Raw genomic sequence first — 6,148 nt, 5'->3', positions numbered from 1 at the left:
TTTTCTTTTTTGTTGTATGCCTTGCCTCCTTGTTGGTAAAATAGGAGCACTGGAGTCCCACTTAAGTCTTGCAGATTGTGAGGATAATTTTTTTTTTAGGAGACTGTGAATTGCTCAGGCCCTGCTGCAAGAAAGGGCCAAATTAGCACCAAAGGTATCTGCATCCTCTTACAATTTTCTTATTGGCAGTGACTTTTTGACATCCATTTAGTTTTTAGTCTGCATTTCACTCCTAATGAACATTGGGCTGCACCACGAGCCTCTCTCAAAGGCACAAGCTGCTGCATGAGCACATTGTTGTGCAGCTGTAGCAAGAAATGCTTTGTCAGTTGATATTTTAAAGCATGACCAAAATAAAATTTAAAAAAAACACCAAAAAAAAAACCCCAAAACATAAAAATGTATTTTTCTTTTAAATTCTAAGGACAGAAGTGATCCTTTTGCTGCTGATGTGCTTTTTTTTTTTTTCCTTGGTTTTGCCCTCCTTTCTTTTCCAAAAATTTAAATAACCTTATATAAATCGCTTGAGATTTTATTCTCCCCCAAGCCCCGGCGCTGCAGGAGCCGCTCGCAGCCAGGTGTGCGACCTGCCGGCAGAGGGCAATGCTTCATGGCTATTCAACCAAAACCACCCAAAACTTCACAAATTGCACAGGCTGGCGCGGAAAAGGGCAAGAAAAGCAGGCAAGGCAGTACTGCAGCCGTGAGGCAGATCCCAGCCGCTCAGCCCTATGCACACGTGTAGATTTGGGTTGTTTGTTGTTTTTTCGTTTGTTTTTGGTTTTGGTTTTTTTTTTGTTGTCGTTGTTGTTTTTTGGGTTTTTGGTTTTTTGTTTGGTTTGGTTTTATTTTTTTCAAAATTTATCTCAGTGGTAAAGAAAGTGTGACAAGAAAACACTGATAAATGATTGAGGTGTGAGCTAAAAAGTTATGCTGCACTTTTCCTGGAACACGGGGAAACAATCAGCTGCTGGTTTTGCAGACCTGAAATTCCTTGCCCAGTTTTCCCTTGGGATGGAGAGCCGAGGTAACCTCGGGGTGCTCCCTCTGAATCAGGGCATCTCTGTGTCACCCGATGCCGAGGTTGGATGTCACCCTGGGAGTGTCAGGAAATGCTAATGGACAAGGAAAAGGGAGAAAAGGCAAAATTAGGTATCCCGAGGCTCTGCTGTAGACCTGGAACTGACAAATATAATCTGCTTTCTACACAATGTGCTACAGCTCTCCATGGTAGGGGCTCAAACCTCCCCCTGTGTCCTGACCAACCTGATGCCTGTGCTGCCCGGCTGAGAACAGGGCCGTCCCTGAGATGAGATCCAGCACAGATGACAGAGGCTTAATTCCAGCAGTTATTCTTGTCAGATATTGCACTCTGGCCTTGCAGGATCTTGTTCCCGCCGCGCACGGGCTGGCAGGGGCTGGTGCAGGCACATGGTGCCAAACACCCTGAAGAATGTTTGCAAACTGCTGTTCAGATGGAGCTCCACTCTGAAATGAGATCCACCTTGTTCCTCATGTTTCCATCTTCAAAAGTTTCAGATGTCCCACAACAATGATAAATAATTTAAGCATAAAAAGCATCCATGTGTCAAGTTTTGCGAAGCCCTGGGAGGGAAGGAAAGGCGATTTAAATTTTAGATAAAGAAGGTGCTGAGGTATTGAGAACAGGTTACTCTCCATATGTATATTATCTATGGATGGATATCCATATGGATATTATCCACTGCCATCTGAAGGATTTTACACATTACTAATAGCATGTGAACATGCTCTTTCTTTTTTTCCTCCAAACAATTTTTAAAGCCAGCATCAGCTCACCCTCTTGCTGCTGATTTTATCTTGTGGTCTGTGTCTCCTGCCCTGTGACTGGCCCAAGAAAGTCATACAGACAAAGACAGATGATATTTTCTTAATCTCTTAATATTATTGGTGTGGGCTTTGTTGGAGGTTATTTTAAGGGAGGATGAGCTACATATATTTTAGGAAACCCAAGGCAATTCTGTGTTATTTCATGGGAAACAAAAATTGTTAGCCTCTGCATGGGACTGAGAACATGCTTGGACAAGATAAATCATTAATTTCTAATTCAAATAATGTTATCCATGCCTAAAAGAACAGCCTAATAAAATACAGTGGCAGACCCACCCAAGAACAGCCAGCTGTGTCATTCTTGGAACAGTGGACTGGAAGACAAGGTTTGGGTATCTGCTCTGATTTAACAGGTAGCAAATGAAATCACACATCACCAATGAGATCCAACCATGAAGGTAGGTGTCCCTTTCTATACCAAGAAACTCACCTTGGGTTGGAGAAATTTTCTGAGCCAAATTTTCTGAACCAATTTTCAGAGCCAAAGAAAAACCCTGACGCTTCAGGGGTTCAACAATTTCTTGAAAAGTCACGATTTGACCCAACCTTATGGCAGTGTTTCTTCAGTCACTGGATGGCTACTTTCACCTTGAAGTAGTAAGATTTTGATTGCTGCTACAGGACAGCTCCCATGAGAAATGCACTGTATGCACCTTGCTGTCAGGCAAAGTTCAAGAGACATTTACTCAATTCTTTTGCAAATTCATTTCCCAGGCTCCTAAGCCAGAAAGGACCATGCAGGCCATCTAGGCAGTCTCCAGCCTGTCAGGGATTCAGCAAAAGGAATCTCAGATGAAATCCAGAATTGCACCTGGGTGATTTGACCCTTGGCCCCAAAGTGGACCCCAAATGTTTGAGTGAGGTCTTAAAACTGCAGTGTGTGGACAGAGTTAGAAATTATTTAAATTTACAGTGGATAAGAGTCAATTAAACCATTATTTGGGAAATGTTAAAGAGAAGAATGGTCCCAGCCCTCTTCCTTGAGAGTTTAGGAACCTATATCCAGTCCCTTGATACTATTTAATTTTCTCACTCTTTCCATCTGCAATCAAATATATTTCTGATGGCTAAACACAATTCTTCAAACCTTGCCCTTAAGTTTTTTTTTTCAATTTTCTCCAAGTATTTGGTTTTGGTACTCTTTTCTATACCCTCTCATATGTCTTAAAATGTGGCTGTGAGACTCTTGGACAGCCTCAGAAATTCAACCCAAGACTCACACCAGCACTTCCAGATTTGAGGGTACAACTCAAAGCTGGCAGGGCCAGGTTTGTCCAGGAAGAAGCATCTTAGTACAATAAAACACATTTGTTTGCCCAAGCCAGGCAGTGTTTGCTACATCAGGCCATCCTGGACTCTCATTCTTTGCTATTTCAGTGACCGTAATGTCATCTACAAATGTCATCAGGAGCAGTTTTATATTTACTTCCAGATCACTGATGAATAGCATAAGAGGAAACCCTAGTAACACTCTTCTTTGGCCATAATTCTGCATTGACAATTGCTTTCAGAGAATCTGTCAGTTAGGCAGTTCTTAACTCATTTCATGTCTGCTCCTGTCCTGAACCCAATTACTTTTGCTTGGCTAAAACATATCTTCTGGGAAGCCATCCACTCTCCAAGCTGAAAATGTCATGAGATGGTGATTTTTACCTATCCTCCTATTAAGCTTCTGAAGTGATTAATTGCTCTGAACCTTGTACATCTTCATTTCAATGTGATATTTTCTCTGAATTCAACTTCTAGTTATCAATTCCTTTTATGGCTTCCCCAACTAGATTAAACCATTCCTTATAGCCAAAATTCCCAAACAGATCTGGTATTTCCATTCACTCCCTATCCTAAATTATACACCTTTCAGTTACCTCCTGCCCGTGCTGTGCTTCACTGACTGATGTCACATTTCTGCTGATGTTTTGTGCTTCTTATTCATGTTGCTGCTCCTATGATAGTTTATAAACCTAAGATATACAAAAGTACGTATATTGAAGGCTGTATGTACATATAAATGCAAAATTGTAATCTGTATGAAAACTGTGATGGAAATCCACAGCATCCTAAGGCAATGGTGCACGTGAGAATCCAGGATGGGTTTTGATGCTCATTAGTAATTAATTTCTTTGAAGACTTTTTTTATGAGGGAAAGAATTTAATGCACTTACGTGAACAGGGTCACTCGTTTGCTCGGGCAAGACTGAGAAACATCAACACTCAATAAGAGCAGTGGCAAACTGGTGGATGTTGAAAGAAGCAAATATTCAGGGGGTTTCAAAAGGACATGAGTGTCTGAGCAGCCTGAGCAAAGGGCAGGGCCTGGTGCTCTGCTGGTGTGCCAGCAAGTGCTGCATCACTGAGCATTACAACTTTTGTGTGCAGAGAAATGTTTAGACACCACCTCCACAGGGGTAAAGAAGGATGTGGAAAGATCAGATACTGGGTTTGAGCCTGAGACTCCCATGTCATTGTCTCCCTGGTTCTTAAGCTACCAAAGTTTTCTTTTAATTGTTCTGGTTGAGGAATTGGAGACAAAATCCTCTTGTTTTTGGACTGTAACCAACACGACACAGCCTTTGTCAGCATCATGAAGACGCTGAGACAAGGGTGTCAGTTCTGAGTTATCAAAATAATGTGCAAGGGAAATGGTTTGGGGTGGGAATACTGTGGGTATAAATGCCCTAAAACCATGGAGAACCAACCAAAACAGGGGAGTTACGTCTCCCAAAATTAGGTTTGCACTTGGTTTCCAACCCCTTGGCCCTGAAATTTGATTTTTGCCTGTCATTGTTCACACAACAATGTTGAAACTTGATACCAGATGTCAGAAAGATTTATAAAATACAAGGGTAACTTTAAAAATCATTGTTATTTCTAATTTGTCCAAACAGGTAAATTACCCTTTTTGATGAAAAAAAAAAAAAGAGTCTTGAAATATGTTCACATTTCCCCCCTGTGTTTTCACTTGTCTTGAAATTTGATTGTAGTGGGATACACTGAGTTGGAAACTGTGTATCTGAAATTTTGGTTGTGTGTATGTACATATAAATAACAAATAATCATAAGATGGTAGAGAGAGAGAGAGAGAGAGAGAGAGAGAGAGAGAGAGAGAGAGAGATAGTCTTCTTCATAAATCTCAGAAATGTGCTAGATATGTGATGAGCCAGAGCACACAAGGAAAGTATCTGTTTTAAGCAATTTCAATGGTAAATATATACTTTTAATGATATGGCTGTATTTTTGTATCCTGTATAGTTATCACTGTTTTACTGGGGGCCTCTCAAGATTTTTTTTTTTTTTTTTTTTGGTAACTTTCACATTGATTTCACCCAAGAATTTTCACCCAATAATTCTGCACAATTTTTATTCATACCTTGAACTTAGGGAGAGTTATATAGATATTTAACTTAATATGCTATTTATATAAAAATAACAGGCTCATGGCCTTCATTACAAAACATCTGTCTCATGCAGTCAAGGTTATGTGTGGACTGTTAGGCACAAATAGAAAACTCATCTCAGGTCTGCTGCAGAACCAAACCAACTTTATGAATGCCATCATACTTTTTTTTAAGTGAAAAGAACAAAGAGGAGAGAACTTCCTCTTTGAGATTATCCACTTAGATTGAACTCCTTGACACACAGCAGAGACAGAGGGAGGAGGTTGTTTAAAAGAGGGAAAATTTTCTAGAACTAGAAGAAAAAAACACAGGTCAGAAAACCTTTGATGTCAGTGCTGATCCACAGTGATTTATGCACATGTGTCCTACATGGTGACCACTCAAAGGGATGGGTCTTTTTCTGTTTATGAAATTTATCCTGGCAGAGTTTGATGTCTACAAGTAAAAGTAACCAGGTGTGATTTTTTTTTTTCTTTCAGTTATACATATGACAGGCCTAAAAATAACTTTGGGTGAATCACAAACTTCCTTTGCTAGGTCTGAGCTTTTCTTATTTTTGTTTCTTTAAATGTTTTCAAAATGAGCATTAAATAAGTCATTATCTCTATTGCTTTCTAAATAGAACTTACTTTGAAATTATTTTTTGTGGGGCTGCTTAAATACATTTATTTATTTATATGTATCCTCCCCAGAAGTAAATTAATACAAAATAGAAAAAAAAAAAAAAAAAAAAAAAAAAGAAAAGGCTCACAAAACACTTTTTATCCTAAATTTACTGAATATACTCAAAATATTATTTTCTAGCAAAGGGGAAATAAATGTGATTTTTTTTTCCTTTTCTTTCTCTCTCTCTTTTTTTTTTTTTTTTTTTTTTGAGTATTTGG

This window comes from Motacilla alba, chromosome Z (assembly GCF_015832195.1).
Source record: "Motacilla alba alba isolate MOTALB_02 chromosome Z, Motacilla_alba_V1.0_pri, whole genome shotgun sequence".
In the NCBI taxonomy this organism is placed as follows: domain Eukaryota; kingdom Metazoa; phylum Chordata; class Aves; order Passeriformes; family Motacillidae; genus Motacilla; species Motacilla alba.
Note: the sequence above shows the minus strand (reverse complement) of the source record.